Here is a 10,964-nt window from a genome sequence, read left to right on the forward strand (position 1 = left end):
CAACCCGAATTCCAGAGAGGAAAAAAAAATATGTTCACAATAACGGGGACAATTGGGGAAACAATGTGCTCTCACTGGGTGACAGTGAGGTTTGATGGCCAACTACAGTGCTGCTGAGGATGGCCCCACAGTTGAAGGTTTTCTTAAGATGCAGCCAATCGAAGAGAACACAAATAAATGCCTGTGAGACCTAAGTGGGCACCTCACTTTATCCCTACATGAACTCAAATGCTGCTACGCATAATCTGAAATACAGAGCCAGATCCACTCTTTGTGATCTTTTGTGGAGTGCTCTAGCAGTGTTTAAGGGGAATAAAAATCTTAGTGTGGAAATATGCAAAAGTCTGTTGTCCTGGGGCCACCATTGTCTGGTCCCATAGCGATCAGCATTGTGGCATTCTCTTCCTCTGAAAGAAGAAAGGCTTGGGTGAGCTACACCTAGTTAAAAATGTCATATGACATTTTGATGGATGGTGTGGAAAAATACAGATTATTGTTTTCAATTTTACTATTGTGTTAGCTTAATGGAACATTCATTTTGCAAGTATTTCTCCATGATACCTGCTGAAGAATATAATAGAAGTCATTATTATTCCTTATTTTAAAATAGAAGGAATAAATGTTGACAAGTTGGCTCTTTTTTTGGAAGCTGATTGTTTCGGTCTTCAGCTTGAGACCTCTTCCAGTTACTTGAAGCACAGGATGATAGTTGAACACATAATTATAAACCCAAATTCAGTCTTTGCCTAATGACCTTCTCTAAGTAAGGCTAGGGATTGACTGTCTTAGGATTTTGTTGGTAACACATGAAGTGTTCGTAAAAATCCTGCCTTACGTTGCAAAGCCGAAATTATTTTTATTAAAGGACGCTATCTTTTCTACAGAAGACTGTCCCTCTGGACTTGAATCTGAGTACTTTTGGCGTCCCCGGGGCTCAGGTTGTGGCTGAACACATCACTAGCATCTGGTGCTGCCATCTGCTGCTGTTTCTTTTTAATGCCTTCTACATTGTCAAATATGGAACTGCTTTTCTCCTTAAAAAAAAAAAAAAAAAAAAAAAAAAAGATTTATTTTTTTATTCTTTTTAATTATGTGCACGTGGAAAGATGTGTGGCTATGTGTAGGCATGTGTACCTGATTGAAGGTGCCCTAGGAGACCAAAAGTGTCCAAACACCCTGCAGCTGAAGTTCCAGGTGGTTGCAAGCTAGCTGATGTGGGCACCAGGAACTGAACCTTGGCCCTTGAGTGCTGTTAACTGTCGAGCAACTTCTGCAGCCCCTACTCCTCTTTTCTTCTTATTATTTTTTTAATGTGTGAATGTTTTTCTCTCACGCATGTGTGTGCAGTGCATGCATGTCTGGTGTCCTCAGAGGTCAAAAGAGAATACCAAATTCCTGGGAAATGGAGTGATGGATGGTGGTGAGCCACCATGCAGATGCTGGGAATTGAACCTCAGTCCTCTGCAAGAACAACAAATGCTCTTAACCACTGAGCCATCTCTCCAGCTCCTCAGCCCCTTTATTTTAACATCCAAAATTTAAGAAGTTTCCTTTACAATACAACCATGAACTCCAGTTATTCGGGGGCATAGTTATATTAGATTTGAATCTAGAGGTGCTTTTGGGGGGGGGTGAATCTCATTTGTTGAAGGCAAAAATATCTAATGGGACTGTCTCAACAAGAAAGGTGGAGCAGATATGGAGCCCATGTTCATAGTTGTGCATGGATTTCTGTTAAATAGAAAGAACATGGAGTCTAGGGACATGAAGGAAAATTATGAACTTTTTGTTGAGTATCTTTATGTATTCATCCATTCTACTATGAAAAATGCCTGAGAGAGTAATTTATGAAGAATAAAGATTTGGGTCTCACATTCTGGAGACAAGCACCAGCAGCCCTGGGAGGAATGTTCTATGCCCAAGATGGGGACTGCATGTTTTTCCAGAGGGATTAACGCTTGTTTTCACAACAGGAAAAGCATTAGCTTCAAACTTCATCCCATTGATGAAGGTGTTAATTTTATTCACAAAGGTCACCGCCCACATCCTGAGCCTCAATATGTGTTCCACCGAGGATTAAGATTCAGCATGACTTTAGAAGGAGCACCATCACTCAGCATTGCCTTCCCCCATCAGCACTATGTGCGTGTAATCTGCTCTAAATTTTCTGTAATTTTCTGGTGGGAAGTTTGAGGTTAAGAGTTGCCTAGAGTTAGGTAGCAGGTTCTAAAGTAGGTGCTAGGGCCAGTTCTAAATCTAAATGAGCACATCAAGGGTCCAAGGCATAGTAAAACTCAGTAGTTGCATATCTGTGTTTTCAGTTCTCAGCACAGAAAGGTGGAATTATTGTTACCCTGGGAAGCAAGTCTGAGCACTAGGCAATACAAAGAGGAAACAATTTAACCAATTTACAAGTATTCATCATTGGGCATTGGCCTAAACACAAGTATACACTTAGAACAAAACAACAAAAAACCCAACCAAACAAAAACTGTAGACCCAGCTCTTAGTCTTATGAGGAAATGATAGGAAAAGTCAAAAAAATTATCAGATAGTATTAAATTTTGATAGCACAGTGTGTTGTGATGGGAGGCAACATTCAGAACCTTGGCTAGAGAAAACCTCAAGGGAGATTTTTCATCTGAGACCTGTGACCTGTGAAAGAAAGCCTTAATGGAGAAGGTTGGAATGAAGGTGTGGCTGTAGGGAGAGACTGTGGTCTGACCTTACAGTGGAACTAAAGAGCCCACATGTGGCTGGCACCTCCTGGGGGATGATGTTGCACAAGAAGCTGTAGGGGTGGCACTTTGGCAGTGGTGATCTCTCAAGCTGCCCTCCACAGAGCCACACACCAGTTGCTTAGCTGTATTATGAATCCAGTGATTGGTGGCAGACTTGGAGATGAAGTAGGGTGGGCATACTTTGTGAGAGTGGAAATGTGGAAGGGTGAGGGAGGAGACCAAAGCGGACTCCCACATTTTAGTGGAAACACCAGGTTTCATCGTGCCGCTTTCTAAGAAGGAAAGGAGGCCACGGGGAGCAGTTTCATTCCAGAAATTAAAATGTTACCAAGATATTTAAGTAATCTGAGCTGAGATGTATGAGTTTGGGACTAAGAAGAGAGGACACGGCTGGGATGTCCATTTGTTGGTTATTAGTAGTTTCAGAAATCTGAACAAGTGTAGGATTACAAAACCAGACTGAGGGGCTAGACTGGCTCAGCACTTTAGAGTACTTACTATTCTTGCACAGGAACGGAGTTCAGAGTCTAAGATTCACATGGTAGCTTCCAACCATCTCTAATTCCAGTTCCAGGGGATATGATGCCCCTCTGTTGACCTCTTGGGCACCAAGTACACACAGATATAGGTGCAAACAAAACGACAGTGCAAATAAAATAAATCTTAAAAACGGAAAAGGAAGACTGAAACTGACCCCTGAAGTGGTTGGAGAATGAATATCCAAAAATATGACTGACTAGAATGGCCTGGAGGGNGAGAGAGAGAGAGAGAGAGAGAGAGAGAGAGAGAGAGAGAGAGAGAGAGAGAGAGCGCTCTGGAAGATGATAGCTGTGAAATTGTCAGCACAGGAGGAACAGCAGGAGGCATGCTCAGAGAGGAAGTAGGACCAGAACTGAAAATAACTTCTTTTGGACATGTAGATTTACCTATGAACATTGGAAGAAGCACACGCATTTGGTTGGAGCTGTAGCATGTGAGTATGTTTTGAGAAATTTAGTTCTCTAGCCTCAGAGAAAAATCAGTGAATAACTTAGAAGTAGGGGTTTCTTTAAACAATCGAAGCATTGAGACTACATTGAATGACTAAAATAATTTAACGGAGAGGAGGAGCAAATTGAGGTGACCAGAAGAGGTAAGACCCTGCAAGAGAAGCAGGCACCAGGACCTAGGATCGCCAGTGCATAGAAAGAGCTAATTGTAGGATGCTTGCTTCTTTATGCCAGGAGGATGCTGAATGCAGAAAACAACAAAAACAAAATCAAAACAAATGTATCCACTAGCAGGGGGAAGATGGAGGGGCTGCAATCTGTTTATGTTTTCTAAATTCAGTGTCAGGCAAGCCTAGCATGCTGTTCAGCTCATGAGAATGAGGAGAAAGGCTAACTCTGAGAGCTTTCTCAGTGTTTGTTCCCTTTGTGCGCTCTGTTAAACTGAGTTCCTGAAGTCAAGACTAAGACTCTTGGAACTGCTTGCCTCTATTATCCATAAATCCAAGAGTGACATGAGACTCCTTTTGGAGATGATAGATCACACATTAAATGGCTTGTGGTTCTCACACTTAGCCATCTTCAGTGGCCCTAGCTCACCTGCTGATGTCATGAAAGCCAACCTTACCTCATAAAGTGCCTTTTGATGATGCTGCCAGGTGGGCTACTTAATGACCAACTCCATATGACGCCTGATCATCTTTCCTTGGGGCCAACCATGCCGGAATATCAGGGCAGCATCCTAGGATCCTGTGGCTCTCAGGTGTAAAAGAACAACGATAAGGTAACAATCCTGGCTCTTTTGTTTTTTAACACTATTGGCTTTAAAAGCCAAGCCAGGTGAACCTGTGGACAGATATGGAATGTGTGAAGTGTATGTACTGGGAAGAGCTTTAAAGTTTTAATAGAAAATTTACTATATATGTTCCTTATAAAATATTTAAAGGATAACACCTATACAAATGGTAGTAACATGTAACTTAAACTTAAGAGATCTGCCTCAGGTTGCATCAGAAATAGCAAGACTGATACAAGCTGATATTCCTTCAAGGACTTGCACCAGGATACCTGTATTTCGCTTGCTGCTTCTTTAGACAGATAAATGTTAATTATGTGTTACTCCTGTGAGAGCATAGGACTAGATGTTCATACACCAAATATTATTCAGTCATAAACTCAATAAAACTACGGCTACATTATTTAAAAGTTGGTCTATCTTGGGCTGCCAATATGGCTCACCCGGTAAAGTTGCTTACTGCCAAGCCTGACAGTGCCTTCTATCTCTGAGACCCTCACGGTAAAAAGCAGGAACCAAGTCCTGCAAGTTGACTTCTGTACATGCACGCACACCCAATAAATAAAAGCTGACAAAAATGTTAACCTCTCTTACATGTCTTCATAAGCCTGATGCTTTTCAATACCCCATTTCCTTGCTTCCAGCCCCAAATGCATGCATCTTGATTTCCTGGGAATATACACTAATGATTATGGTTTGGAACATGATTACTACCAATCCAATTCCAGCATCAGCACTAAATTCTTCTCCATGAGTTTCGGAACCACATCAAATGTAGTTGAACATATGCTGGCAGAGTTGTTGATGAGCAGGCACGTCCCTGATCTGCGTGAGGCACACATTCTGCCGTGAGATTGGGCAGAGAGCATGAAGAGAAACTTCCTTGAGCCCTCTTCTCTCAATTGCCATTCATCTACATAGCTCTTCTCCTCCTCACTTCCTGTGTCTTTTTATAGCCTTTCCCAGAATCGTGTTGTCTTACATATAAAATATAACTCAATAAATGCCCAGTATAGGAATTCAATATGTTTCTCACATTTTTGTCTAGTTACCTGCCTCTAATACCATGATCCCATCTTTAAAGTCTCAGAGGAACATTCACATCCCAGGCTAGCTTTAATCAGAGAACACCAAAGCATAAAGGCATTGCTCCCAGCTCCAAGATGAAGGAAGATAGGGGCGCTATAGGGAACAAGGGCAAGTCACCACCATGATGGGAAAATTAAACACACACACACACACACACACACACACACCACCACCACCACCAACAACAACAACAACAACAAACTTGCCTCTTAAAATTAGAATTATTTTTGGCCTATCTGACATGGAAGACTTTGGTTTGTTTGATTTGTTTGGTTTTGTTTACATGGAAATCTACTTCTAAGCAGGCTCCCTGAGCTGAGGTCTTTTGCATCTAAACCATAGAAAAATCAGTCATGGAAAACAACTTTCTGTCCTAAGTCCAGGTGCCACTATCTATCCCTTGTTTTCCCCCCTCTATGGTCACTGGATAGTTGCCATCTTGCCTGTGGGCTCCCCTCAATGCTTCCTCCTTGTTTGGTTTTACTCTGTCACCTACAAGCCACCTAACCATGAGAGTGAGGCCTGTCATCCAACTGATGAGCTCAGAAACAAGACACCAAGACATCCTGTATCAATATTATTCTAAGAATGTCATTTTTAGGGCAAGAATTTATCCAGAAAATCGATATCCTCTAAGGCATCAGTGGTAAGGACAGTTTTATTTTTAACCTCAAATAAGATAAAATGGAAAAAAAAATTGTTGAAGCAAGAAACCGTTCCTTGGCTGGGAAATGGCTCAGGTGGCAAAGCACTTGCCTTGAAAACATGAGGGCCTTTCCATCTCCAAAATGCGTTTTTTTTTTTNTTTTTTTTTTTTTAAAAAAACCCACCCCATATGTGGTAGGGAAGGTTTATAATCACGATGTTAGGGAGATTCAAATAGGTGAATCCCTGAGAGTCATTGGCCTGCTAGCTTACAGTAATCAGGGGGCAAGGTTTCCTGCACCCTAGAAGAGAAGGAAGAAAATGTTTGAGGGGGAAACCCCATGCCTCAGACAAGGCTGAATTTTGTAAAAAAGCAAATTCATTTAAAGGAAAAGTCTAATAGCAAGACAGCCACTGTTCCTTACAAAGCAACTGCCTAGCAAAGTGCTTCCTTGGAGCACACGCGTGCATGCACACACACACACACACACACACACACACACACACACACCCCAAGTAGACAAGAACTCACAGCGTTGTAAGCACTGTGACTTTTCAAGGTAGTCCCAAGAACATAACAGATGTATAAATGGGGGCTTTGCTGGTTTCTCTCAAAGCCAGTGCCTGTCTTAGAGGCAGCACATGGCACCTCGTTGACTCAGATGGTGGATTTGGTTTAGGATCCCAGATGCACAACAAAGCCATAGTTTTTGTCACTGAATTCACCCCTTAATGTAGTAGTAGTTCTTGTTCCTGAGGATAGCTTCAGACCTTCCTGTGCTTCAAACTAAAGCACTGGTTCTCAACCTTCCTAATGCTGTGACCCTTTAATATATAATTCACCATGTTGTGATGACCCAACCATAAAATTTTTTTTGCTACATCATAAATCTAATTTTGCTACTGTTATGAATCATAGTGTAAACAAACAGAAATGACAGTGTTATAATAGAAATCAAATTTAAGTTACATTCACTATAGGCAACCTACTGATTATATTGTTACATAAAATTTATGTACAAAGAAACATGTATTTAGAGGGCACTTTGATAGTAAATCTATTTAGCAAAATAATAATAATGAATTCACCTCTGGGACCTGTGAGCTATTCAGCCATGGATTCCTGGCAGATGTACTCGACCAAGCACAAGTTTATTCCTGTGGAGCAGGCATTAAATTCAATAAGGAAGCATTTGGTCATCCCCATAGCATCTGTGCCACTATTGTATTTATAGGTAATTTTAGGGACCTCTTCTTTGCTTCTGTTTTGGTTTTCTAATTTCACCACTAGAGATCCATCCTTTTGAACTGCTACTTTTAGGAAATCACAGTTAAAAAGCCAATTCCCTGGACAAATAGCAAAGCTTTCTTAGTCACCTATGTGTTAATGCAATAAATCATGTTGTAGAAATTAAATATGAGGCAAATTATTTTTACTAGGATGGGCAAAGGATTGAAAGAATAAGCTGCTTAAAGTCACACTTCAAATGCTTTCAGGGATAGATTAGGCTGCATAGTGAACACTAAAAATAAATGTCTGTTGTATCCTAGAGAGTAGGACCTTAAAATAGTAATGTGTGAACTTTTGGGAACAACGAGTTGACCAACTAAAGCACTGGCTGTCAACCTTCCTAATGCTGTGACCCATTAATACAGTTACCCATGTTGTGGTAACATTCAATCATAAAATTAGTTTTGTTGCTACTTCATAAGTGTAATTTTGCTACAGTTATGAATCATATGTAAATATCTGTGTTTTCTGATGGTCATATGCTCCTGTGAAAGGGTCACTTGATCCCCATGCCAAGAACCGCTGAACTACAGCATGCTACTAGCTGAAAGGACTATGGTCCTTCTACTTTCAATCTGCGATCTAAAAGATACTGATGGAAGCCAGTCCATGGAGTCCCTGTAAAGAGGACACCATGGGACCTGATAGACTAAATGGGCATACCAAAGGGATTCACGTATCCCTGCACTGTGAAGAAGAGCTCACATAGTTTGCCACTCACTCTGCTTCCAGCCACCACTTGGATGACCTACAGAAGTTTTTAGACCAGTGATTCTCAGCCTGTGGGTCATGGTCATTGGGAAACACATATTTCTGATGGCCTTAGGAACTGAGACACTGAGCACTCAGTAGTAAAATTACAGCTATGAAGTAGCAACAAAAATAAATTAATAGTTGGGAGTTACGAAGAACCACTGTTCTAGATCATGAGGCTGTTTGTATGGGCCAAACACCAAATCTCTTACGAAATTTAAGAGGTCACAAAAGTTTAGCCGTCTAAAATGGTTCCTTGCTAGAAAACAGTTCTCAAAATAATCAGCCCAAGCTCAAACACACCAATGGGCATAGAGGTCAAGGAGACACCGTTCCGTCCCTACTCAGCAGAAGCCCTTCTTATCTTCCCTTCCTCTGGTTGTCGAACCATTTAATGTGTTATGCGTTATACATAGGCAAATGGGGATCCATCAGCCTGATGTTCACTCATAGAGTTAAAGAGTATTTCTCAAAGAATGTGGGCTCAGTGTGGTTGTACCCACTGCTTAGGGCCAGTTCTTGGTCCTGTTCTCTACACAGAGCCTGGCCCATGGCAACAGAAACTTCCAGAGTACTAGTATTTCCACTGCAGTTGAGTCACTAAGAGATGCCCACCCTTTTCTTCCTACATGGCCTTTGGTGCAGGCACCATCTGAATCCGTCACAGCTGTGCCTCCAGCAGGCACCTCTGCTTGGTTTCTGCTCAAACCGTATTGGCACCATCACTATTTAGAATACCACTGTCTTACTGGCTTTTGTGGAGTTGGGAAATAGTTGATTAAATCCAGATAGATGTACACTGGCTGGGTCTGTGACGAGTCATGCTGCGTCGGAGAGACAAAATACACACAGACAGAAAGGACAGCTCGAAAGCCAGTTTTGAGTCAGGGTAAGGACTGCCATGTCTATCTCTCTCATGGTCACCACTGTTTTGAATTTCTATGTTTTGTCTTGTATCATTACAGATTAATGATTACAGCCGTATGCTTGGACAACATCTGAAAGCAGGCATGTCTTCTGTTAGATTGCTGGGAGTTGTGATTTAGATCGATGCTCTCCTTCCCTTTTAGGATACTTTTTAAATTTGTGGTCCCTTGGATGTTTGTTGGTTGGTTGGTTAGTTTTTCTTTTTGTTTGTTTGTTTGTTTGTTTGTGTGTGTTTGTTTCTTTTAGGTTAATGAATGGCCTCAAGTAAACATAAGGAATAGGGCTGTTTTGATTCAGGGATGTTATGACACAGTCTCCCAGACAGGGATGGAAAAGCTCTGTTTTTAAGACTATTTCCAAATAATATATAAATCATGGCTTATTTGGGTGGGGTGTCTGGTATTTCAGTTAATTTCAATACAGATTTAGTAATAAGAATGTGACTTGCACTGCGATGTGGTTTCTTTGGCATAGCCTCACTGAAATGGTCTCCTTAAGAAAAACAGACAAAATGCTTCAGTGACAAGACATAAATCTAGGCTGGTGATATGGCTCAGCAGACAAAAGGATCTTGCCACCAAGCCCGACAACCCGGGTTCAATCCCTGGGACTCACTTGATGGAAGGAGAGAATAAATTGCTATTCATTGTCATTTGACTTCCACATGCACTGGCTTGGTACATTCATGCAGCACAGATTCATGACTCCTCACAGGAGTAACACACACACACACACACACACACACACACACATACACACACAGACAGAGAGAGACACACACACACACACACACACTCACACACACACTCACATGCTATACAAACCCAAACAAAAAATTTTAAAGCTGCATATTTGAGTCATGTGCTCTTAAATACCCTGCAATACTGCACACATTCTAAAAGTTCACTTAGTGTTCACTTTAAAGCTGGTGTAAAACTTTAACAGGTGACATAACTTCATTCTTTACTAAAATTACTACTAATGACTTCCATTTTGACTTTCAGGCTCTCTTCCATTGAAACTCCATGTAACATTGCTCTTTTTTCCCTTCAGACCAGTGTTTCCTTTAAGAGCATCTTTCAGAAGCTCTTGTTTACTAAGCCACACATTTCACCATGGTTTCCTTACACTGCTTCATGCTGAGGCCATCAAGACTGGGTGAATCAGGCTCTAGAGCTCCTCTGAAAGAAGCATATTTACTCCCCTTCTGCCAATAACTCTCTTAGGCTTTTCCTCCAAGCCAGGCCCCCCACCCCCTGTCCTAATCCTTACCCTCTCATCTGCATAGTGCCATCAGAACTGTTAATTTTCATTGTAAAGAGTAAAGCAATGGATGAGTAACACTACACTGATAAGAGGAAAAGTTTCTAAATGTTCACTCACCTTTCGTGTTAACCAAATTTAACCTAAACCATCAAATACCACGTGCTCTCTTCAGAGGGGGGTGGGGAAGCATGAACAAAAAGTAAAAGATGCTGCATGGAAAATAATATTAGAATTTTACCAGTGGCTAGTAGAATGATTAAAAGCCTATGAAAAGTTACTGGATTCAAGTTAAAACACACACACACACACGCGCGCGCGCACACACACACACACACACACACACACACACACACATACTTTCCCTAAAACATCTATGTCTATACACATGCACACATACACACACGCATACACACACACATTCCCTAAAACATCTATGTCTATACACACACATACACACACACACACACACA

The 10,964-nt window shown here is 41.3% G+C and overlaps 1 protein-coding gene across 2 annotated transcripts in view; it reads left to right on the forward strand.

Moving 5' to 3' along the window:
* Window positions 1-4,421: 4,421 nt before the first annotated feature.
* The window catches only part of LOC110333509 (zinc finger protein 474), a 19,530-nt gene continuing 12,987 nt past the window's right edge, over window positions 4,422-10,964 (forward strand). The window contains exon 1 of one of the 2 annotated variants that reach the window (XM_021215065.1): window positions 4,422-4,511. The gene's annotated coding sequence lies outside the window, so the exon portion shown is untranslated. The remainder of the gene's footprint in view (window positions 4,512-10,964) is intronic. The other variant, XM_021215064.1, reaches the window with a different exon arrangement.

The sequence above is a fragment of the Mus pahari genome, chromosome 15 (genome assembly GCF_900095145.1).
Source record: "Mus pahari chromosome 15, PAHARI_EIJ_v1.1, whole genome shotgun sequence".
Taxonomy (NCBI): Eukaryota; Metazoa; Chordata; class Mammalia; order Rodentia; family Muridae; genus Mus; species Mus pahari.